General features: G+C 38.3%; 1 protein-coding gene across 1 annotated transcript in view; it reads right to left on the reverse strand.

The window, feature by feature from the left end:
• Nucleotides 1-16310, reverse strand: part of GOLPH3 (golgi phosphoprotein 3) — a 33224-nt gene that overhangs the window by 14382 nt on the left and 2532 nt on the right. The gene's annotated exons all lie outside the window — the stretch shown is intronic.

The raw sequence follows: 16310 nt of genomic DNA on the forward strand, positions 1-16310 counted from the left end.
GGAACAGAAACAGGAGGGAGTGCTCCCCTTCATAAAATTTCTCTTAACCAATAACAAAGACTAGGTTGAATCAAGAGCACTTCAATTTTATTCTGTTCGCAGGTAAAAGCTGTCCATGTATAAAAATGCACACATCTGAAATCCGTTGAACTTACAAACCAGTCCCTAACTAATGCATGCCAAAAATACAGATTTCCAGGAACATTATAATACTTGTTTCCATTTAGCACTTAACTTTTTTCAAGAGCTGTATTATATAGATGACCAATGCTTTCAAGAAGTCTACAAAAGCTCTGAATCTCTAGAAAGTAATTACTGAAATACGTCACAAATATTTATTTAAAAGGTCATGAATGTAAGGTTGGAAAGGTATTTGGGAAGTTATCTAATCAGCATTCTACTTGGAGCTGGTATTTTGTGAGCATCAGCTATTCTCTTAAGTCAGTCATTCTATAAATTAAGATTTTGGTTGGCATCAGACATTTCTTTGCCAACAAACATGCAAGATAAGGTACAGTATTTGCTTGATGAAAAAGGAAAAAGAAAAAATCCAGAGAGATTACTTCTACATTCTAATATTTCAGATTTATTTATTTTTAATCAGACAACACATATGCAAACTGAAAATCTACTGCACATACAGCTGAGCACTTCTTCCTATTCACAAAAACTCGTTCTATTATTATGCAAACAATTAAAGTGCTAGATTTCCCCCCTCTTTGTTTAGTAATGAAAACTGAATATGTATTTTTAAAGTGAGTATTTTTCAACTAAGTGCTCGACTACACCACTCCCAGCAGCAATTACCAGTTGTAAACTCCTCTGCGCCAGCAGTTATTCAACATACACGGCCAGAGGATGTGGGTTGCAGAGAAACACAGGATCATAGGATAATTCTGGTTGGAAGGGAACACGGGAGATCTCTAGTCAAACCTCCTGCTGAAGGCAGGTTCAGCTATGAAGCCAGGTCAAGCTGGCTCTGGGTTCTATTCAAGCAAGTCTTGAAAACCTCCAAGGATGGAGACTGCACAATCACCCAACAGTTTTTAATGAAGTGATCCTGAAAGGCAGCTCAAAAAGATTATACTCTTCATAAATGGGACTGCTTGTTCTAGTGGGCCAGATGATGTTAAAGTCCTAAGAATATATATGGTGTCACCACCTTTTTATTTTTCTCCAGGCTCTGAGTTTGCAGGTGATCTACTAGCAAAAGGAACATCATATTTCAATACACAGAGATTATACTGCTATCCACACAGTGAGGAAGGAGGTATTTTATAACAGTTAAGTGTCATTCTGAACATTTCTCAATCCATTATACTTATCTTTCCAGATAGTTCAGGCAGATTGACTGACTGGTTTTGGCACTTACTGCAAAGACCTCAGACAATTGAAAGAGCCTTCACAAAAGGTCAGTTTAGCACACAAGAGTAAGAAAACCATCTTGTAAATTAACTCAAACTTCTCAGTGTAAGTGAAGATGAGTAGAAGCAGACGTTTATTTTCAATATTGCAAACAGCTTCTTGACACCTACTTTATATGGTATATAGCATAACTAAAAAATGGTGCATAAAAGAGAACAGTGCTCAGCATTACTGAACTACTGCCTATTAAAGAGGCTATAGATGGACACTGAAGAAAAAAAGAGGAGTGAAAGGAATAATAAAATACAGAGAGGAAAAACAGCAATATAGAATAATATACTATTTGCACACTAAACTTTTACAACCTTTTAGTCCTTGTCTGTGGAGAAAAAATGAAGCTAGCTCACAGGTTAGAAAAGTCTGTGTTTCTATTCAACTGTTTTCACAGGAAGGCAAAAGTTTTTAAAAATCAATTTAAAAAGATAGTTACATTCATAGGAGATTGACAATGAAATTTGACAGACAGCAATGGATCTGTAAACCACACGTAGTCTGGGAAGCTCCCACCCAGCTGACATCAGTGCACACTGCAGGAGGAGTCATCATTCCATACTCACCCATCCCCTGAATGTGTCCTGCTCATTGCCCATTACAGGTTATGGAACAAGACAGGGATTTGGTTTGACCTTTTAACACTGTTCTTACTGTTATTCCAAATGTCTAACAGTCTCAAAACACTTAGACTGAAGATCAAAGTGCACTATTTACAGATGCAAATCATTCCACTATTTAGTGCTCTTAAACAGCACTAGTTTTCTCAAATACAACATCAAATATTTTTACTTTATTAGTCTTCCTACAAGTCTTTTGTAATGTTATAAACATCCTAACTCAATGAAATACTTATTAAAAGATGCTAAGCAGCAGGGGACAAAAAAAAAAGCCTTACAAGGCAGGGAATTATTTTTATCTGACAGCAATCACACTGCTATAGCACTAAAAGCTATGAATAGCTTGCAGGACAATTTTAAATCTACGTTGATTCAAAGATCAAAAGAATGTTTACAACTGTCATGTTTATTTACACAAACAGTACAAAAGCATTTTTCATCAGACCTGACCTAGAAATTTTCAGGTAAGAAATAATTTTGCTAGACAAGCATAAGGAAAATGAGAATAAAGTTTATAATAAAAACTTGTCACTATATTAACTCTGAAATCTCAACTTTCCTCCCAGGCACAGCAAAGCACAGAGCACTAAGATACTCTTTCTGCTTTAAGAGTAAGTTATTCAAAATCCATGGTGACGAGGCCATTTCTCTCCCACCACCTCCTGCTGCATGTATTTACTTTATCCTCTTCCTATGCCCTTTACCCAATTTCCAGCGCACACAGGTCTTCCTGTTCAGTTAGACACTAATCACTTGACACTCTCACTCAAGACTTATTAAATAGTCCATTTCCCAAAGATGGCCCTGTGCCTCAGTGTTACCCAGCCTACCTTATCTTGCACTCCCTGCTTTTTCATTGCCTCCTCAGCTGCACTTGCCCATCACCAAACCTCTGACGCTCCTTTCCACAGCACTCCCCTTCCCCACCTCCTCTTTGTGCAAAACATTGATATGGATAAATAGTGTGAAATGGGGACAATGGACATCGGTTGTGATTGTATATGTCTGCTCAAGGAATGTGGGTATGGTGACTGGTCATGGGTGTGGCGTCTGGTCACATAGCCACACAGCTTTGAGGAGACACCTACTTTTCTTCCTCTAACAAAGGGGCTATTTATAAAAAGGATGAGAAAAGGACGAGAGACATTCCAATGTTATCTAGAGGGAGCGCTAAGTCTCCTTGCTGGAGAAGATAGGATGCTCACAAGGACAGGAATCACCTACTAACCTGCAAGACCACCACAGTCCAGGCAAAGGACTGATAAGCTAATTAACATACGAAGCGAGAGTAAGCGGGTTTAGGTAACGAATATGTATAGGCGTTAATTGAATATTCATTTGTTTTATTGTATAAATGTCACTTCGGGCATGCACGCTTGTGGTGGAGCAATCCCCCGTGCATCTGTGCGCAATAGCATACCTACTTTATAACTTTCGAGTTACAGAGTTTAATTCCGTACGTCAACGTAACACATTAACTTATGACTTCCAGGTTTATGAAGATCTGAATTTCTGTGTCCCTCATGGATTTCCTTTGACCTGTTCACACAGATGGTACAGACAATACAGCAAAGTATTTACACTACATACAGTGAGCAGCCATTTTATTCTTGTCTCTAATCCAAGAGGGACAACGCCGCGTGATACATTAGCAGACATACAAGCAAATAATCCATACTAATAGGCTGGGTCTAGCTCTGCTAGGCAAAGCTCAAGTGCAGGCAGCTTCTTCCTACTTACTGTAGCGAATACCCCAGTTCACATCTGCAAACCATAAAAAAATATTGTAAATGTATGCTAAGACCCAGTCTCCTATAGATGCTGGCATGCAGAGCGCATCAGAAAGCGGTGTTCATACACATACCCTGTAGGGAAGGAAGCGACAGGGAAGAGATCCTGAGTGCAAACCATCCTACCAATGTCCCTTAACTTTAAATTACATTATTCTGTAACAATATTCCCAGTTTGCCTCCAAGATCCCTGACTCTCAAACTTCACAAAGCTATACTTTAAATGGAGTAGGGTCCTAGGAGTTGCAAAAAATTGTAAGGATCAATAAAAAGTATGTGAACTCCTGCACAAAGAAACAAAATGTCTTTCAGCAGCTCAAAAATTACCACCCCAGCAGTAAAAAACCTACTGGAATCATCTGTTTATGCTATAATAAAGCCATGGCTAGATAGGCTTATATAGAGAGAAAACATGTACACACTAGTTCTGACAATACCAGGTAAATATTCTGTTGGAAGCACCCAGTATTAAGTATTACAGAGTTAGAGCTATTGCAGAAATACTGAAGTACACTTCCACAGAACACAGATTCCTGTTTTTTCAAGATACTAAAAATCTAAATTTCTGGATATTTTAAACACATAAATTACTGGAGAGATTTTGTAATTCAAAGATTATTTGTAAAAATGTTTTTTAAAAAAGACAGATTAAGACAATGCTTTCTCCATCTCTGATCCTAAAGGGCACTGCAGCAATGACCACAATTTACTAAGCATATAAAAAATCAGAACAAGAAAACTACCATAACTAGACATGTCTGAAGGTATTTGGCACATATCAGTGCCAAACAGGTGTAACAATTTCTACATAATTGGTGCTGCTTTAAGAAATTGTACAGAACTTCAAAAACACCAACTTAAGCACAAAACAACCAGCCTTCATGGAGTATCCAGTTGCCTCAACATTGCTGTACTCAGCTTCCAGGCAATTGTCAGACTAGCTCTATTTAAAACAAACAAAAAAACCAAACCCCTCAAAAAACAACCCAAAGAAACTTCAAAATTTTCCGTTTCCCAAGTGCAAATTAAAGCCACGCAGCAGTACAAGTGCAAAAAATGCAATTAAATTGCAGATGCCATTTTATGTTTATAGACTTCCTCTCAAAATATTGACAGAGAAGTAAACCTTAATGGATTAGAGTGAAGTTTAAAAAAAAAAGATAATTACCTCTTTCAGAAAACTGAGTACAAGACTTACAGGAGACCAGGTAACCTTTTACTTAGAATACTTTGGTTTTCACATCAGAGTTCCTAAAAATCTTATCCCACTACAAATTACACATTCTCTCCCCAATTCTTCATTTAACTCAGAATAGGTGAGCAGCAGTTCTGCTACGCCTGGCACAGACCAGAAGATAGGGGAGCACTGAAAAGTAAAAAAAAATCTCAGATTCAAAAGAAAGGAAAAGAAAAAAAAGAAAATAAAAGGAGCTTGCAGAGTTCCAACCCTGAGGCTTCAAGATACATACAGGACAATAAAACAAATTATGTGTTTCACTTACTTGGTTAAGGCCACCTGTTCACAGAACAACACAGCACAATACAGACTGTAGTAGCCAATGCACTTCCTGATCTAACCCAGTGAATCTCAAGCTATTGCAGATTACTCTGCAGAGCACAGAACCACAGCAAATGGAAATCAGCTTTATAAGTCTTTTTAAAAAAGCATCATAAAGCCATTCAATAGTCTGTCAAGGTAACTGGTGGTTCGAACAGCCTGCTCACCAAAATAAATTTCTGTATTTTAGCAGCAACAGTTTCCTCAGGCCCATTCTCAGATCCACACAAACTCATACTCAGTATTAGCGATTAGTGTTAGGTCGAAGTCTTGGCTCTGACTGAGACTCCACTTACATTTGTGAAGAACCACAATAGCAGAGCTTCCCTGAGGTAACGCATGTAACACTGCCCTGACTACACTTACATTACTAAAAGCCTTTTCATTTAACATTCAGACTTAAGAATACCCCTTAAACTCTGACCTAGCACCCTCTAATTAAAAACAAAACAAATGATCTACGGTAACCAAACTGAAATAAACCAATCAATCGAAGAGGAACCTTCTGATGGAGAAATATCACTACAGCCACCCAAACCCCTGAAGAATTCCTGTCCTCAGAAAATTCCAAACTCTTCTTCTACAAAAGACAAATAAAAAGATCTCAAAATCTAGCAAAGCATGCAACTTCTGAAATTTCATATAGAGGCAGTAGAAATAAAATGTTGGTTTAACCTTTTCCAGCCATGGTAGCACCATCAGAAGGGGAACAGGCCAACTTGGAAAGTAACAGAAAGCCAAGATAAAAAGTTATAGCTCCCAAGGAACTTGGAAGTCCTAGCTCTGAGGCAACACATCGGGCAGCCTACCAAGAACCCCTAATTTCAGGGTTTCTCAGCTAGGAGGCACAATTTGAATTAAAGAAAGCTTTCAATTTAGCAAACAGTAAATTCGGAGTTTACAGGTAGAAGAATTCAACCAGCTCCACTTGGATGCTGAAAGAAAAATCAAGACCTCCTAAACTCTGCTGGAATCTGCTACTACTTTTCTTACCTCTGCATGAATAACATTCAAATACTGTGTCCGCCGTAGCAATATAAAAGCTCCAAGACATAAAATTACTGGTTTGTTTTACACATAAATAAGTGTTTAGCTTTCCCAAACAAGAGTTTCTCCCTTGGCATCTATTCTTTCCAATACGTAGCTGACTTTTTATGGTATATTCTCAGAAATCACAGATGACAAACATACTGGAAAATATTCTGTGACTGCTGGCATTTTGGGAAGTTATTGAAGGGTAATTAGTCACCCTCACCAAATTTACATGCCAACATAATAAAAATATGGTTTGGACACCTTACAACATACGAGGTTCATTCCTCCTGTTAAGATGAGAATTAGAACAAATAGTTTTCAACAATAGTGGGCTAACTAAAGCAAATGTGGAACTTGGGATAAAAAAAAAACACTTTGAAAGTTAGTTTAGGTCATTTGTAGAATTGTGCAAAGCAAATTGAGTAGGTCTGCTGGTATAAATTATATGTGTGGGACTGACTTTCATGTTGCGTAGCACAATTAGTGAAAAGCCTTGTCCTGGTTTTAGCTGGGACATTCATTTTCTTCTTAGTAGCTGGTATTGTGTTTTGGATTTGGTGTAAGAACAAATTGACAGCACACTGATATTTTTAGTTGTTGCTGGGTAATGTTTATAATAAGTAAAGGACTTTCCAGCTTCTCAGGCTCTGTCAGCAAGAAGGCTGGAGGGGTACAAGAAACTGGGAGGGCACACAGCTGACCTGAACTAGCCAAAGAGGTATTCCTACCATGGAAAGTCATGCTTAGTATATAAGCTGGGGGGTGGGGGGGTGGCCAGGGCCTGCCAATCATTGCTCAGGGACAGGCTGGGCACTGGTCAGCAGGTGGTGAGCAACTGTGTTGTGCATCACTTGTTTTCTTCCTTTCATTTGGATTTCATTCCCCTCCCCTTCTCTCTCCCTTTCATTATAATTGTTATCATTATTACTGGGGATTTTTTATTTTATTTCAAGTATTAAATTGTATTACCTCAACCTTTGTGCTTACATTCCTTTCCAATTCTCCTAATTCTCCTCTCCATCCCTCTGGGTAAGGAGGGAGTGAGCAAGCAGCTGTGCGGCACTTAGTTACCAGCTGGGGTTAAACCATGACAAGCCTACTTTTCTCATTTACACTGCCTATGTCCCAAAGGGAGACTATACCTGAATGCTCACTTTGAATAGTTATTTCAATACTGAGGAAGAGACTTATGCTTTGTATATACATAAATTCAGGTATCTTTTCTCAGAGGTACTAGCAGTGGTAGAGAGAAATACCGGGGGCAGGGGGGGAAAGCAGGAAAAGAAACTGAGGACAAAATGACATCCCAGTGTTTAATTACCTTCCCAGCACAAGCACCTCATTCAAACCACTACTTTCTGCACACCACTTCAATTAATTATCCTTAGATTCATTTCAGTTCTACTGACCTTTCAAATCAATGTCACAGTATCTCTTTTAACCTCACATAAAACCACATAACTGGAGAAGGTGCATCCCCTGCCATGTCTTCATTTTTAGCCATTTGAGGACCAAACACAAGAATGCAACCAAACAAAGCCTGAACTGCTACTGAAGAGAAAGTATTTTTTTACACCATTGAAGCATATCACTGCTCTCTCTTGAGCCCGTAGTAGCATTTGTGCAGTCAGCTGGGTGAGAAAGTGGTATGTCTGAAGGCTAAGGATCACTCTCCTCATCTGATTTGCTAAGCTGGTGAACAAATTTCAGAGACAGCACAGGAAAGGGAAGGAACATGGTTGGGACAGAAAGCAAAAGGCAAGAGCATCCCCCTCAGTGACAACCCACACCTCAATGACAAACTGTTTTCGAAGTCTGAATAGTTTTCGCAACTGGAAGAGTTATGGCTAGAACTATTCACTTAGTCTATGGAATAAAGAGCTGGAAAAAAACCAAACAAACATACATTATTGGGCTGCCTGTACTGAAGCCATTCATGAGCACAATCAGCTCAGAAAATATAAAATGCTTAAAGCTTCAAGTATCATGCACTATATTCAACAATACTTTCAGCTCCCAGTTTGGACCTCAGCAATGATTACCCTGATCATCATAAATTTGAAATTATATTATTTAAATCTGATAGGACAGTAACAGCATCCCTTTCTGATTCTGAAAGAATCTGCTATTGCTTCAGAGAGGTGCCTGACAAAACCAATTTCAGCTTCTGCAACATTCTCTCACAAGACTAAAATCAATATCCTTTGGCAAAGAACTCTTGGGTCTTACCCCAAAGAACTACCTGGTCTTACTATTCACACTCAGCTGAAAATACAACATTCAAGGTTAGGGTCCTGCTTAATTAACTCTTCAATACTACTTCCAATCTCTTCCCTCCTCTGTGGGCCTATAAGACAAGACAGAAGGAAGGCTGCCGCAATTCTGGAATATAAGAATGATGTGAGAGCATGCTCAAAATTTATTTCTCATGTTTGAGTTCTAAGACAACAAGCAACCCTGAAATGCAAAATTGATTCTTGGTTTTGACAGCAATAAAATTGTATTGAATCTATGATTATCCAGAAAATTATAAAAAGACAAGCCCTCCATTTTTCTTACAGAATTGTTTCACAATTCTACTGTCTGCCAGATTTTGATTTTCACTGCTTGTATAGACCAATCTGGTTTAAGATATAAAAGACATGACCCAGTTTCACCTGACAGGAACACATTCAGAGAAAGCTACTTTGTACATATTATATAGACATATAATATACATAATAACCAAACAGATTTATTTTTCAGGTAGCTTTTAAATTGGTACAAAGGAATTTCAGACCCAGTAAAAGAAATACAGTTCTATCTACAGAATTGGAAAAAAAAAAACCCAATGCATTTCTGAAGACCAGTCATCCGTCAAGAATAATGTTAAAAAGATAAAACCAACATGCCCAGAACTTGCAAATATTTAAAATACTCAAGAAAAACACCTACTAGAGGAACACTCTGGATTTTCTCATTTCCCTTTTCTCAAAGGGAAAATACTCAAACTTCCAGACATCTGCAATTAAAATAACCTGGATTCCTCTTCATCCTCTTCACATTAGATTAAGGATCTATGCCAACCTATACCTAGGTAGCTATTCACTGCAAATCTTACCTTTCAAGTAAGCCATCACCTGATCATCCCAAAAGGTTGCAGGAACATCTAATAACACATCTGACCTACAGAACTTTTGGAAATTAGTATCTGATTAAAAAAGAAAAGCAAGCCAGGGTGCAGAAGTGTTTACTATTGGAATACTACAGTGTGAGGACTTTGATGTCTGACTGTAGTCTGTCTTGATTTCCTCTTTTCATGCAACTGAAATCATCGGCCATTTCACTGGAACATAAATTGTAGTCTAGTTACAAACAGAAGACAGGTTAGTGAAGAAAATCTCTTAAAGTGTTCTGACAGCCAAACACCAGAAATACGCTTTCAGGAAAGCAAGCATACATATTCTACAAAGCACAGCACTATTGACAAGAAACTTGTCAGGTATTTGATTAACCTGCCATTGCATTTAAGAATAAATAATAGAGCAACTGCTATTGACTACTGAAAGGACTGAAGCCAAATGCTATTCCCCAGCTTTTCAAGCATGTACACAGGCATACATTATGCAGACATGTCTCCCCACTAAAATGAAGACAATAAAAACCATAACACTGCTGAAGAGGAGGCAACTAACACATGCACACTGCTGAACCCTTACAAGACCCCTGAACAAATCAACATTTTAGTCTGACTGATCATTTTGGAATGAAAAGACAAAAAATCTTGCTGAAAGTTCGGCCTCTAAGTGCATACACATGCAGATAATGACTTTAAATATTTGCATAGCCCTTGCAAAGCCACCTTCCATCAAGAGTCCAATCTCTATTCTCCATACTTAGTGCAAAAAAAAAAAAAAAAAAAAAAAGACTTAATTATTTGTTCCATAACCTGTAAACCGCTTTCTACACTACCAGCTACTGTTACTGAGCATAAAATCTGACTTTATTTGAAATAGATGTTTAATTAGAACCGGTGCTTAAATCCTCCACATCAGACTCTTCTCTCAAAAAAAGAAGCCTTCCCACAGCAATAAGCAAATATAGCAGAATCAGTAAAATAGCTTGCATCCTGCCTAGATCTAACAACTAGAAGCTTACAACACAAACCTTGCATGTACTTAAAGTGTCTCCTGGTGGTGGGCTGACCCTGGCTGGCTGCTAAGTCCCACCTAACTGCTATCTCAATCCCCCATAACAAGACAGGGGGAGAGAATAGGAAGATAAGTGAAAAAACAAAACTAAATGATGCAAGACACTCACCACCTCCCACAAGCGGGCTGATGTCCAGCCAGTCCCCAAGCCAAGGTCACCTTCCCAGCACCTCCCTCCTCTCCCTTTATATTGCTGACCATGACCCTATAAGCATGCGATACCCCTCTCGTCAGCTGGGGTCATCTGTCCTGGCTGTCCCCCCTCCCAGCCCCTTGCACACTCCAACCTACCCATGGGTGGGGGGCGCTGGGCAGAGCAAGAAACAGAGGCTGTGACACAGCAACAGATAAAATATGGGTGTGTTATCAACACTGTTTTGGTCAAAAATTGAAACCATAGCACCATACTGGCTGATATGAAGATTAACTCTATTCCAGCCAGGACCAGTACACTTCTCTTAAAAACAGCAAGAAAAACCTAAATCTGGTTATGTCCTTCTAATACAAAGAAAGCAGGTATAATACTGACTGACTAAACTGGTGAAAGTTTCACTAATTTTGACTAACTAGACCACGTTAAATCTACAATTCTCTCCTTTAGACTTACAAATACACTACGTCTACCCCCAAATAGAACAGCTTAGCCCTCTCTTCAACACTAATCACAATTTAAACCACTATGTAAAGCACTGCGTTTTTTCAACTTGGGGAGCTATACAATGTTTCATTTTGAGGGATTTGTACCTGGTCATTGATGTGGACGGATTTTCAAAGTCCTGTTCTCAGTGTTTATAAAAAAAGTGTACATAAGGGACAGGGACTCCTCTCCTCTTAAATCTAAACTTGCCCTAGTTTTCTTTCAGTTTCTTCTCTTCGAATCAGGTGTCTCCCTTGTTTCACTTATCCACACACAAACAATTTTCCAGAAACAGATTATCTTGTAATAATGCCATGTCATCATTTTCATTATGAGATTAAAATAATTCCACTCATTTCACTGTTCTTACACTAAAAGGAACAGGTTCTTCCATTCAGTACTTAACATGGACCAACTGTAAACTGAAAGTCTCAGCCACAGACTGCAGATGCCACTAAAGTGGAGTCTCATATAAATGTCCAGCACGAGAGCTGTAATTAGTGCTTCCTAAGTGATTAGTACAGATCGAACATCCACCTGACATTTAACTTCATCTTAGGCAATAAATGTTACACCTGCCTTCTCCTCTGTGCAATGCAAAAGACATACTGAAATGGCAACACAATATGTATGCAACACTTCTCTCATGGCAGAGACTGTTGAATGTGAAACTGCCAAAGTAAAATCAAGTGTCTACTGAAGTAAAAAGTGGAAGTGCAATGTGCTGCGCTATACCAGAATGACTGGCTAAACACAAACCTCACACCACAGCCCATGTACAAAAGACACCTAGTCTGGCAGTTAAGGACTCTGTAAATAATGCAACTACATGATGCTATCTAGTTAAGACCATAAAGGCAGAGGACTAGAAAGAGTATAGCAATAAGCACCTTTTAAGTACTTAAAAAAGTATACACAACAGAGAGATATGTAAAAAGCCTGACAGATTAATTTCCCAGTGTGATCAATAAATCCTGTAACATACACAAGTAATAAACCAGCTGTAACATACACAAGTAATAAACCAGCTATGAGTGTAACAGCTCTCCAATTATAAAGATCTAGCTTACAAGGCATACTATTTTATTATCTTAATGGCTCATCACAAACGGGAGGGGGGGGTGGGGGGGGGGTGGGTGCGGGGAAAGAGACAAAAGGTTGAAATGTAGTAGTTTAATAAAAGATAAACCGGGGGAGGTGTGAAAGGCTTGGCATGCATAACACTGTTTTGCGCTCAGACTGACAGTGTAGTCATAGTACCCACACACCTTTGTGCTCCTACTCATGCAGGCTGACATACAGTGCACACAGAGGAAGAACAGCTGTGCACTGTTTTATGTGTAACCTTGTAACTTTCATGTCTGAAAAATATGTGAAATCATTCTGCAGTATCACTCTATGAATATGTCTGAAAGAAGATATGAAACTGACCCAAGACCTGTTTACAAACTGGGAAGAACCCTGTTAAGAGCAGCACGTGGTAAGTTGACTACTAATTTTTTTCTTTACTAAAAGTTATGAGAAAACAGGTTGACAATGTCGTCTATGCAGAAGAAACTGAGCCACACTTAATGCAGACTACCTTCCCCCAGTAGTGAAACACAGAAGCGTGTATGTCCTGCAGTAATTAATTGCTCTGTGTGTAACAGTCATTCTCGAGTATAGTGCCTGCACACAGCCTGGTCAATTTAGCCTTGCAAAGCAAGCCCCTTACATGTAGCTTAAGTAATTGAGATAAATGCTGCAGTACTTGAACTACATTAGGATCAAAGAACACCTGAAATAACACCACTTCTTGTTTAACATAAAACGTTAGCTTTCAGTTCCATAATTACTCCACTTCCAGAAATTAACAGCAACACTTTTTTATATACACTTCATGCAATTTTTTTAATAAAAACAGTTTGCTATCCTAAGGGAGAGGAAGAAGTGCTACAGCTTTGATATTTTACGAGCACTTAAAAAAAATTTAGAAGCATCACTAGAAAGGCTTTGCAAGTGTTTTTGTCTTTACCCTACACTAGATAGCTTGACTTGAAGAAGAGACTACACTGCACTAAATTATCCATTAATAAATAATATAGATTACAGGTTAGCAATGCAGGGATAATCACACTAGCTGCATGCACAACCACAAAATACAAACACCATTTCAACACAAAGTCAACTTGTACCAAAATGCTGCTTCCAAATTCACATGCCATCCATAGAACCCAAATGCAGGATTTACTCAGCAGCACAGTAAAGAGGCACTTCACTGCACCTTGTAGCACACAGAATTGGGGTACTCCTCCTCCCACACCTCCTATCTTTCCCTACCCTGTAATTTATGTATAGACATGAAATTAAAAAAGAACCAAAAAGGTAGGCAACTATGAAAGAATTTTTCACCACAGACATTACACACTTTGTGGTTATTAGGCCCTGAACATTTGAGGAAAAGCATGTCTTTGTCAAGGTCTCAACACATGCATACATCCTTCTTCAACTGAAACACCAATTCCCAGTAGACACCTCTTCATGTTTCACTCATTTGTCCAAGAAATTTTCCAGCAAAAGTTGGAAGCTTTCCACTTGACATTCAGGCTGCTGCTGAAACTCTTTCTTATGGGGCGGTAGGGGGCCAGGGTGGGAAAGGGACCACATGACACAGGACAACTAAAAAGGCATGAAGACAACTTGGTCATGTGTTTTTACAGGCAAAAACCTCCAGATTTCTGCTTTGTAATATGAATTTCAAAGCCAAATCTTAGTGTCTAGGAAAACACAACCCACATTTTCAGTGTCTGGAAAATCCCTCTATCACTTTTCAGAAAAACCTCTTTAGGATTAAAATATAAAATTCAGTTACAAATCCAGATGCTTGTATTCGTAAGGATAAAGAAACTACATTTTGGCACTAATCTGATAAACACAAAACAGCACAACTGAAGCAGGCAAACTAGCTCCCTAATAACTTATTTCAACACAACAACAAAAAAATCATGAACTGGAGACCTTCACATGGACTACTGGGACAAAAAGCTACGCCACCATACTAAATCTTCAGCAATAAATGAAGTTTCTGAAGGCCAAACATGAATATCAAAGACTCAAGGTAATTTCTTAGCTCACAAAGTGATTCAATGTTACTTCACTCCCACAAATTATGTTTTAGTCTTCACCAAAAAATGGTAAATAAAACCAGAAATATTTACTGTTGCAGTAGACCGCAGTACATGGCAATTACTACACTTTACATGAGTTTTCTTTCAGCAAGTAAGGAATTAGTTACAGGTCAAATAAACACTTTTTCTTTAGAAGGCGTCATGTGTCTATAGCTGCTTCAATTTATTTGGTTGTGGCATATCATATAGACAATAGGAGCACCCATGTGCTCTGCTGTATTTAAATAGCTTCCCAAGGTGTAGCAACGAAGACCTCCAAAAAGGAGAAAAAAACCCAACCACCAAAAAAAAGCTACATGTACAAAAACTTAAATGAACTTTAATGGAGCATAGCCACCTAGCAACCTGTCAGTTTTCTACGGGACTGACTCCTGAAACGTCTGGAAGAACTGTAACGAACTAACTGGCATGTACTTAGCTCTTAGCTGTCGCTTTTAAATAAGCTAACTTTTAATATTTATCACTCCCTTCTTTTGGAAGTGATGACCTCAGATGCTTCAGTAGTTCTAAAGAACCACTACCCTTTTGCTATAGCTTTGACCCATCCTACTGCAATATTACCTTTAACCTAATACAGCAAAGTATTTTATTTCAGTAAGTACTTTTTATTCCTATAGCAACATGCTATTGCTCTGTTCTAAATGGATGAGCACAACTCCCTTTCCCAGCCAAGTTTATGAAGGCTTTTCAAATAAGCGTAGGTGTTCTTGTGATGGTCTGTGAAGAATTCTAGTAATTTATTTTGTTCCAGTATATTACCTGTTCCTTCAAGGACACGACATCTATCATGTTATGCAAGCATGCACGTATTTCAGCACACATCCCTGATAGCCTATGTTGACCTTAGAATACAGAAATAGTTATGTACACACAGAAGATACAAATGGAAGAGGAACCACTACTGGAAAAGAGCAACCAGTACACACACATAAAGTACAATTCAATTAGGCCAAACAGGGGAAAAAACACAAAAAGGGCATGTCCAGGAAGCATATGCGAATGCAGCTACTTCTGTTCAAGCATTAAGAATGGGATTGAGACGTGTTATGTTTGTTTTAGGGCAGCGAGATATTCCCATAACTGTGTAGAAAAATAAATGTACATATGCACAAGTCTTCAATTCAGCAGGTGGAAGAACACATCACTGAGTACCTACTGAGTTTATCAAGATGCCATGGGAAGGTCCATATGAAATATGCAGTGACAACCAGACAACAACTCAGAAGTTTTGCTGTGGCTGTTAATTATCACACTACCCTGAAAGCTGGATTCACATAAATATCTAACAATCTCCTAGAAACACTGAACTCATCAAGCCATCACTGCCTACATCTTCCTGAAAAATTCACTCCTAAGAGTAAAGTCTCTGCCACCTACACTTGCAAATTATAAATGGTAGCTCCATATATGTGAGGCATTTGGTATACAATTTACATGATGTGAAGCATATTCATCAGTGTCTAACTTTAGAAAAAAAATTACCCAAAAAACTGACCTATGTTATCAATGAATATATCAGTGACTTTTCTGAGAAAATGCGTTCTTTGCCCAATTCAGACTGCTTTTTAAAATATTTTTATATATTTTAAAATCAACATTTAATTATTTTATCTTGTTGAAATAAACAGGAAGAATGTTACCAGCTTTAAATTTACCAGCTTTCAATGGAGCTTATGGCTCACACACCTGCCTCTGCCTTTCCCTTAGACTTTGTGTAGTTTCACAATTACACTCTAGAGACCCTACATTGCTTTTCTCTGCTTGCTGTCATGAGAAAGTCTTGCACAAATGTCATGTGAAATCAATTCCGCTGAAAGTAAAAACTTCCTAAAAAAAAACACTTCCAGATGTATTAAGTTGTTTTCCTTACTTATTAGAACAGAGAACAAAAAATATC

Source organism: Falco punctatus (genome assembly GCF_963210335.1).
Source record: "Falco punctatus genome assembly, chromosome: Z".
In the NCBI taxonomy this organism is placed as follows: Eukaryota; Metazoa; Chordata; class Aves; order Falconiformes; family Falconidae; genus Falco; species Falco punctatus.